Here is a 10,348-nt window from a genome sequence, read left to right as displayed (position 1 = left end):
GACTGTGAATTTGATAATTGTTCTATGGTTCGATCACACAGATTGGGACTGTGTGTATGTTAGAGTAGCGACAGTCAAGTCTAACCATTCATTAGAGTGGTTAAAAAGTGACAGTGGTTGGCGTTGATTACCTGCTTCCTCACTAGTCTATCAGTTCATATTTAAGTTGCAGTACCTTCTAAATAGATTTCTTCAAGTATTTGTCAATCTCGAAATATCTGTCGTTTTGAAAACATCAAATTAAATTCTATAACCAGAAAAAAACCAACATAAAGCTATTATAAAAACTTGGTAGTGAAAGTTATATCACGTACCCATGTGTTAACAATAACACAACTTGTAACACAAGTTTGCTATTTGAATACCTACAAGTTCAAGTTAAAAACAAGCACAGCACTTGTCAGCTAACAAAAGAGAACACAGGGCTCTCACCTTTTCCACAAAATTCGTGTTTAATTCTATAACTTCTAAACAGTAGCTTAATACACAGAACAAAGACATTTGGCTATTTTCGGTCAAGCCTCTCAATGGCACAGTAGTATGTCTGCGAACTTATACCACTAGAAACCGGATTTCGATTCGATACCGATGGTAAACCGAACACAGATTGCTCATTGTTTAGCTTCGTGCTTAATTCAAAACAAACAAACACTTTCGTTCAAAATGATACGTGGAATGTTATGAGAAATAGTGTTTCGGACACAACGCATGTGGAAATAAAATGGTTATGAATAAAATTAACATTAAAACATGAGATAAACAAAATAATAAACTGAAGTTGGATCTTCAGTAACTCTAAGTTAAAGCATATACCGATCTTCAGTCTTGAAAACCTCTGGAAGTTGTCTATGTAAAAGAATATGTGCTGGACAACGTCAGTAAAAAATGTCAAAGTTAAGCCTTTAACTAAAAACCTGCCACACGAGTCAGCCTATCGTTCTTTAGTACTGAGTTTAGAACAGTGAATAAGAATATAGTTCTGGAAACAAATACATTTCGATTAATAAAAGTCATCACAACTTCTTAGTCACAAACAATTAAATACTAGATATACTTTCTCATGGCCCCTGGAAGTGTTCTGTTTCAAGAGTAAATAAAACCAAAAGTAATAGTAATAAATCGTTTAAATTTCGCGCAAAGCTACAATGGGCTGTCTGCGCTAGCCGTCCCTAATTTAGTAGTGTAAGACTAGAGGGAAAGCAGCTAGTCATTACTACCCACTACCAACTCTTGGGCTGCTTTTTTACCAACGAATAGTGGGATTGACCGTCACATTATAACGCCCCCATGGCTGAAAAGACGAGCATCTTTGGTGTGATGGGGATTCGGACCCGCTACCCTCCGATTACGAGTCGAGTACCTTAACCACCTGACCATGCTGAACCTACTGTAATAAATACTTTTATCTTTTGCTTTTGAAGTTAGTATGTTTTGTTGTGTTGTGGCCTACAAAGTGATTTATTGAGCACGTTTTAGTGATGTTACGACAGTACAAGTTGCAATGTTAAACGTCCCTTATGTGACATTCTTTTGGTGTCTACTGACTGACTGACAGATAACACACTACTGTATAGGGCGAGTGGTTAAAACAGATATTTCCTCTAAGCGGTCTTCGACCTCCTTTGGGGAAACTTAATAAAAATAAGACATGATGAAATAAGCCTATATGGATTATACAATGGTGATACCATACTGGATATTATACTACCCTTCTTTTAGTTACTTTTCACTGAAGAAATAGCATTTTTAATTTGAGAATCGTTAAAGAAATAATTTAGTAATAATTTGTGCATCTGCTTCAACTTCAACATTGCATCTTTGGGTTCACAAAGCATTGAAACTAATGATTTCTTATATATGATTCCAATACCCCTTTTTAAAGATAACGACTTATTATGCCGCTTGTCAGTGCAGTATTCAACTGATTAATCTCCCATTCAGCTGGTATGTCATATGGAGTGGGATATCTTTGAATGAGTTCTTCCATCATTGGACTTAGACCCACTGTTTAGCTTTAATCGCTGCACTTAAACCATCGTATTCACAACCGCATTTGGAACATTTAAAATATGTTTCGTTGTTACATTTAAAAGTTAATTTTTTTGTCTAACAAAACAACCCAAGCTTTTCCAGAACGACTCTTTTTTCTCTTTTTTGTTATCCGTATCAAGATGGCATACTGACTCACGCGTATGGTGTTAAAGATTGAATTCCACTAACTACAAGCCAAGTTTACTATCAGTAAACGATATTACTTTACTACCCAGCATGTAAAATTGTTTAGTTTACAAGATGCTATAAACGGCCACAATGCATCTGTTTCTTCCTTCATAGATTGAAGACGATGGTAAAATAACCCGCTATGGAAACAGCAGTCGATTTCCTGTATCTGTAAGCTAACCTACAACTTCAAACGTACTGTTGATGTGAATGCGCATTTGTAGTCACTGTGATAAAAGCCTATACGGTGAATAAGTGAATTGAAGAACAGGTGTCATTGGCCACTACTCAGTTCTTAGTGTATCATTGGCAACTACTCAGTTTTTAAGGTGCCATTGGCAACTACTCAGTTCTTAAGGTGCCATTGGCCGCTACTCAGTTATTAAGGTACCATTGGCCGCTACTCAGTTCTTCACATTATACAGCCGCACAGTAGCTGATTTTTCAGAACATATCAATTTATTTTTTTAATTAAAGCAAAAGGCACTCAAAAATAACACTAGAGCGCAATATGTTTTACCTCTCGTTATTAATCCAAATTATATGAAATTTTAAACATTATTTGTTTGATTTCCTCAGTTATTTATTTCGTTTTATGGCTCATTTACCGCTACAGAAAGGGTTTAATGCCAAACGAACGAAATACTGCCAGGTGAAGCACTTATATAGTAATAAATGCCGCATGTCATATATCACTCAGTTACTTCAACTTTCTCTTACAATGATAAAATAAAATTGCTTCCAATAGTTTGTATGTAATAACCAAAAAACGAAAATCTCTCCAGTCCAGCCTTTAGTTCTACTCTGCACTAACCAAAATAGTTATGTCTATAGCTACTATACTTGTTTCTGTGATGTCACAAGCAATTAAACATCAAGCTTTTCGGATGTGCATACGTTTTGCTCGGACATAAACATTCAGAGAGCAAAACATCATTCCGAAATCGAAAGTAAAGACTGTTTTACAGGCTTTACTTTGCTCCAAATAAAACCCCACACATACTAAAAATATAGTTTGGATACTTGCGTTGTGTTTGTTTGTTTATTTTGAATTTTGAAAGCTACACGACGGCTATCTGCGATAGCCATCCCTAATTTAGCATTGAAAGACTAGAGAGAAGGCAGCTAGTCATCACCACCTTTGACTACTCTTTTACCAACGAATAGGAGGATCGACCGTCACATTGTAACAGTCTCACGACTGAAAGAGCGAGCATGTTCGATATGACGGTGATTCGAGCCCGCAAGATTACGAGTCGAATCCAGCGCTTTAACCACCTGACCATGCCGAGCACTTGCGTTAGGCATTGCATCCGTTATGGAGCTTTACACTTAGCAGTATTATAACGAATTCACAGCTCCAAAGAGCGGAACGTGATTTGACTTTTTTTTTTTTTGTCAGTAACAGGAAGCAACTACAGAATCTTAGGTCAGCAGTCCGGCACGTTAACCAAAGAGCAGCACCTATCCCGTATACTGTATTTGTTCTCCTTCAAAATAACTAGAATCACCATGGAGGCGTCTGATTACGTGTGTGTGTATTTTTACGTAAACTTTTGAAGACTATTATTAAAAGAACTCATCCAAAACATTAAGGAGCAACAAGTTACTAGCAAAGTGTAAAAGGGTATTCACAAACTGTAAATGTAAAAGTAAAAACCATCACAAGTAGTCAGAAAAACGTTAAGTCTCCAGTAGACAAAGGCTTGCTAAGTTTATTTGTTATTTTTGTTGTTGTTTTGTATTATTTATTTTGTTCACTTGAACGCTATCGAAACATGTAATCACATAGATTTAAATATACACCACAGAAACAAACAAACAAAATGGTTGCGATTAGCAAATACACGGCAACCTTTGAGTATTGTGAGTGTAGTCATGAAATAGAAGATGATGCTTTACCTAGTTTCAATACGTGGTTTTTCTAATCTGAATAACACATATTTCCATGCATCAAAAGAACTAAAAGTGATTGACTGAGCTGTTGGAGCGGGAATGTTCAAGTCGGTACGTTCATATACTCTGTAATGGGTAAGTTAAGCCTTTCTCTGACGACATGGCAACTATGTAAAGATGGTTAGCTTAGTGGGGTGTTGTTTTCTATTAAAGAAAAACTAAACAGATTTTGGTTATAATTCTTTTTTTTTATTTTAGGAAAAAACTGGAGTAATTGAATAGCATACGATATCAACATTCAGTGTGAGCAAATGTGTATTGGTCCGAGAGTATCTTTATTTTTGTAATATATATATATTACGAAAAATGTATGATGCATTTGGAAACAGTTATTTCTGCTTTGTGTAATGGAAAACACCGTGTAACTGAAAACTATATTATTATTGGCTTGTTCGGCAACGGGTTAATCCAATACATTTCGGTCCCGATGGCTTATCATATACTTTCTATCAAATTACGAACAGCTAAACATCCACACATATGAAAAACAGTGTTGTAAGAAACACATGGTACTCTACTTATGCGTACCATACGTCACCACAGATGTAAACTGTGGTGATAGTCACAATGTTCTCCCGCTAATTATATCTGGTATTTGTATAAATAAGCAATTTACAGAAATTAATTACGCTTTGTTATAACTTTCTTTGTTTGCGGCTTGCATTCTTTTTTTTTTTTTTCTAATTAATAAATTATGGGTTTAGTTGTGTTGTAAAGACCCATAAAACTTCTGACTTGCATCCAAAGTGAACTTGAAACTACGGTCTTGTCGCTGGTTTATTGCACATTAAATAATGATTGCTGGTAACACATGTATTAATTATGACTCAGATCTCTTCATGTTACTCTAGGCTATGAATAAGTTAAGAGATTGAGCTAAAAGTCCCTATAGACATTAATAATTTAGATGTATATTTTTAATAAAGAAATGTGTGTTATCTAACTACTGAAAAGTAAACCAAAAGTTTTATCACCAAATATGCATATGTTAATATTTGTAAATATTGTTACTCGCAACATAAAATAGGCTAGCTACATTCATGTCTACATCATTTATTGTAAAGATTAATTAGAAATTAAGTACGAATATTGAGTTTTGCTGTATACCATTTTATTGCCATGTTTGTTATTAGTCTTTATTTACATTTATTTTACATTTGTTACATTGTCAGTGAGAAGCAGAATTATCGTTTTGAAACTTCACCTTATTAAATAACCAAACGGTTTATTTGTTTGTTTTTGAATTTCGCAGAAAGCTACAGGTGCGCTATCTGCGTCAGCCGTCCCTAATTTTTCAGTTTGAGACTAGAGGGAAAGCAGCTAGTCATCACCATCTACTGCCAACTCTTGGGTTATTCTTTTACCAACTAATAGTGGGATTGATCGGGTATTATAACGCCCCCGCAGCTGAATTGGCGAGTATGTTTGGTGTGACGGGGATAACCAAACGGATGTTTTTATTTAGTACTGCGAATAAACTTATATAAACTCGTACTCTATCAAACAAATGTTTTAGAACATATATGCAAGCTTAATATTTCTTATACTAATATTAGTTTTTGTTTATTTCTTTGTTGCTCAACACAAAACCTCACAGTGGGCTATCTGTTTCTTGCCAACAGCAGATATTGAAACCTGATTTTTAGAATTAAAAGTCCTCAGACTTACCGTCGCCAAGGGGAAAATTAGTAGTTAATAGAATTATGTGTGTGTTTGTATACACTGTAATAATTGTACTTTAAATAATTGCAAATAGTTCAAGTAACGATCTTTTTATACTATATTTGAATCTACATGTGTATGTATATAAATAAAGCATAAAAATCTATGTGCTTTTGTTTGTCCCTTACCTAACTACTCCTAGGTCACTAAGCCAATCTTATCCAAAATTTGTGGGATGTTTATTTGTATAAAAGGCGTGATAATGACGGTTCATAACAACTCTCTCCGCTACCACTACCACCCATTGTTACTGTTAGTAAAAGAAGCATAGATAGTCCTTTATGTAGTTTGTTCTTAGTAACAAATAACAACAACATGTATAGCGTCACGTTTTTACACAAAACAAACAAAAACTTTAATTTTCTGTGAGACAGCTGTAGGTCTTCGGGTTTACAACCCTAAAATAAGTGGTTCGATTTCCTTCGGTGGACACAGCAGATAGTTCGATGTGGCTTTACTGTAAGAAAACACACACATATAACAAATTTTCTATAAAACAATATGCACACACTGTGAGGGGAGGACACACAACGGTCTTATATATCTCAGAGAGTGCGCTAACACTCTTTATGGAGAAATGCAATGAAAAATGGCCTCCACTATTGTTTGCAATAATACATAAACTTAGATGAAGTTGACACAACAACAGCCACCATAACGCTAATATTAAAAGCTGTTTTTGAGTGATAACCAAATCCTATTTTAACCTATGACCTTGGTCACTCCATGCGATACTTCAGCGGCAATTGATCGCTTATTGACCTACAACGTGAAACAGCGTGAAAGAGCATTAAGAACTGGGTGTTGAAAGCGTGTAAAAGAAAACACCCCTACCTATTCTTACAAAGTCACCCACACCATCATACAGTGTATACGATGTTTTACGTATATAGGTATATGTGTGTGTGTGTGTAGTGAGTTATTAAAGTTTATACAAAACTGTTGTTGGTGCGGCATGGCCAGGTAGGCTAAGGCGTTCGACTCGTAATCTGAGGGTGGCGGGTTCAAATCCCTGTCCCACCAAACATGCTCGCCCTTTCAGCCGTGAGGCGTTTTAATGTTACGGTCCATCCCACTATTCATTGGTAAAAGAGTAGCCCAAGAGTTGGCAGTGGGTGGTGATGACTAGCTGCCTTCCCTCTAGTCTTACACTGCTAAATTAGGGAGGCTAGCCCAGATAGCCCTCGTGTAACTTTGTGCGAAATTTAACAAAAAAACCTGTTGATAAGGTTATAATGAATACTGTAATAATATATTATGTTTTAAATAAGCTGTGTGAAATTTAGGATTTGTTTATTAGTTCATGTCTCGGACAAAGGACGAGTATTTCAGCTTCTTTTATATAATTCAAAGTTTCGAGAACATTTAGATAGTTACCAAAATAATAGGAATTAATTGATTCAACTCATACCTGGAGGCTCAACAGTAAATATGCGGACTTCTCGCTAAAACGTGGGTTTCGATGTGCAATGTTTAAAACTATGTGTGATTGTACTTTGTTTTTTTGAGGGAGAGGATATTTCCTCGTAGTTATTCCCTTATGAGAGGTTTATAAGGATAATTATTTAAGGCCTACAATATATTTACTGTAACACATACCCAAGAAATGAGGTATTTGTTGAATAACAGAAATTAGTAGCTAAACTAAATCTACAACAGCCACGATAATACATAAAACATTAATTGCATACAATGAAAAATTAAATAGAATTTTTTACTGCTTGTTGTTCTTTAGAACATACTCAATGGACTATCTTTGGTGTGCTCATCAGGGGTATTGAAACCCGGGTTTTAGAGTAATAAGCCAGCAGACTTACCGCTGAGCCACTCTAAAGTAAAAATAAACAAGCAAATGGAATGGAAAAACTAAAGACAATAATAATATAATGCACTGATGTAAAATTCCCATGCTTTCGAAACTTTAAAACAATTTCATGCTTGTTTGTTTGTTTATGAATTTCGCGCAAAGCTATACTAGCACAGATAGCCCTCGTGTACCTTTACGGAAATTAAAAAACAAACAAACGTTATCTCCTCGTGATTATTAAACGACAAAGTCATTTGTACAACGCTTGGGGTGTAACGTGTTCAATATGCAGCCGCTTTGGTTATTTCATTATAAAATAGGTGGGACAAAATATACTCTTGACATTGATCCGTACAAAACCGGTAACAAGTAATTAACACAACCAGTGGGAAGTGTTAATTTCATTTCGTTACATTCCGCACTTTTGACGGTTTCAAAATACACTGATATGAAAAATGTAACACGGCTATTGGTTACGTCACCAACTTGATGGAGGTCGCCTGTTAATGTGTTGCTTGCAGCGAGGGGAACTGTTTGATAGCATAGATAAGTTGCGTGTTTTTGTTGGTTATCGAAAGACTTGAGCGTACTTTCAAAAGAAGCACTAGGAAGAATGGACATTGACCTTTTTTCAGATAAAAATGCAACAGAACAACGCTCCACCTAGAGCGCACTCGCGAATAGCTGGCATGCGCTTGACGACATATTACAATCCTCACACAGCCACCACACATAAAATAATCTATTCTAAAGTTGGACCACCGTGTTCGAAAAATAAAGTTGTCTAGTTTGCAGACAACTTTTCCTTGCTAAATCTTCAATTTATGGCGTCTTGTCCTACCACTCTTACTATAAAATACGAATAAAAGGTGATGAATCAGTCCCATTTATTCCGTTTATAATATGAACGTAGTAAATCAGATCCCCTCTAGCATTTCTTTCTAAAAGGGAAAAGAATTTTAATGACCTTAGCATAACCTTATTTGACAAACTCTGTATCTCCACAATCATCCTAGTATACCTATTGTAATGGATTTACTAATATATATTTATTTTAATATCTATGTTTGTTTGACTTTAATATATATTTAGAAATGTATGTAACTTATATTGTTGAATGTGTATTCCGCAAGTACTGTCTGCTTTCTAAATTTGTACAGGGTGGCCCGTAAGTTCCTACCCATCCATGTATGTTATGTATCCAGTGTATCTGTGTGGTGTCCCTCATTCTCGCTGCATAATATTATGCAACGCCATGTTCTGTGAGACATTTTCCTCAACATAGAAGGGGTTATTGTTCCAAATGCCGCGGTAACAGCTGCCTTCAACTCATCATTGGTATTATAGCGTTGTTTAGACACAACGTAGGAGCCACCCTGTATATTCTCGACAGTGAGAGTCAACAATATATGTTTTACATTGTTGCCTGCTAAACTTTAGAAACAGTTTAGAATATTGTTGGTCTGCTACACTCAGTATACTATAAAGCCTCGCGAACTATAATTGTAATAAACGCTTATAAATCGGAAAACTATAAATATTTGACCAGGAACGTTTATAATGTTCGAAATCTATAAACGTTCAATTTCAGAGAATTGACTTGGAACGTTAATATTTCTACAAAGACATTGTATAACGTTAGTGAAAAACTCATGTGTGGGGAGCAAGATATTACTTACCCATTAAGTGATCTATACTTCTATCAACGTTGAATTATTCGTTCGTTATAAATCGTCAAACAAATATTCAGTTCCAGACCAGATAGAAAATTCGATGTTGTTTGTAAGTTTGTAAAACTCTTGTATATAAACCAATAATTATAATTACCGTTAACACGAATTCTTTGTTACTTGTATATTAAAATATATTCGCATTATAAAGGTTTGGTTTGTTTTGAAATTCATGCAAAGTTACTCGAGAGCTATCTGCGCTAGCCATCCCTAATTTAGGAGCGTAAAACTAGAGGAAAGACAACTAGTCAACACCACCCACCGCCAACTCTTGGGATACTCTTTTACCAACAAATAGTGGGATTGACCGTCACGTAATAACGCCCCCACGGCTGAAAGAGCGAGCATGTTTGTTGTGACGGGGATTCGAACCCTCGACCCTAAGATTACGAGTCGAGTGCCTTAACCACCTGGCCATGCCGAGCCACGTTATAAAGAAAATTGTGTATACCAATCTTGTTTGGTAATTGTCATAAATTTAATGCATATCCACATATAATTAATTTCCTAATTAAAATTTCTAGCTATTTGAAATCGTAAAATCATAATAAATCGGAGACTTCTCGCGATAAATTGTAATACATACTAATAATAAACTGGAATCCCGGACGAGCTCTCAGTTTTCAATCTCTCAATCTTATTTTTAACGTAAAGTTTGCTAGTCATCACCACCTACTTCCAACTCTTGGTCTACCTTTTTACCAACGAATAGTGGAATTGACCATCAATTATAACGCCTTCAGGGCTGAAGAAGCAAGCATGTTTGGTATGACGGAGATTCGAACCAGCCACTCTCGGATTAGGAGTCGAACACCTTAACCCACTTGACCATGCCGGGCCTTTCATACAAAGCGCTAAAGACTGAACACAATACTTCAAATGAGGTCTAACCAAGGTTTAATCTATATAAAGA

This window comes from Tachypleus tridentatus, chromosome 6, assembly GCF_004210375.1.
Source record: "Tachypleus tridentatus isolate NWPU-2018 chromosome 6, ASM421037v1, whole genome shotgun sequence".
NCBI lineage: Eukaryota > Metazoa > Arthropoda > Merostomata > Xiphosura > Limulidae > Tachypleus > Tachypleus tridentatus.
The sequence above is the reverse complement of the archived record's forward strand: the minus strand, read 5'-3'. Positions refer to the sequence as shown.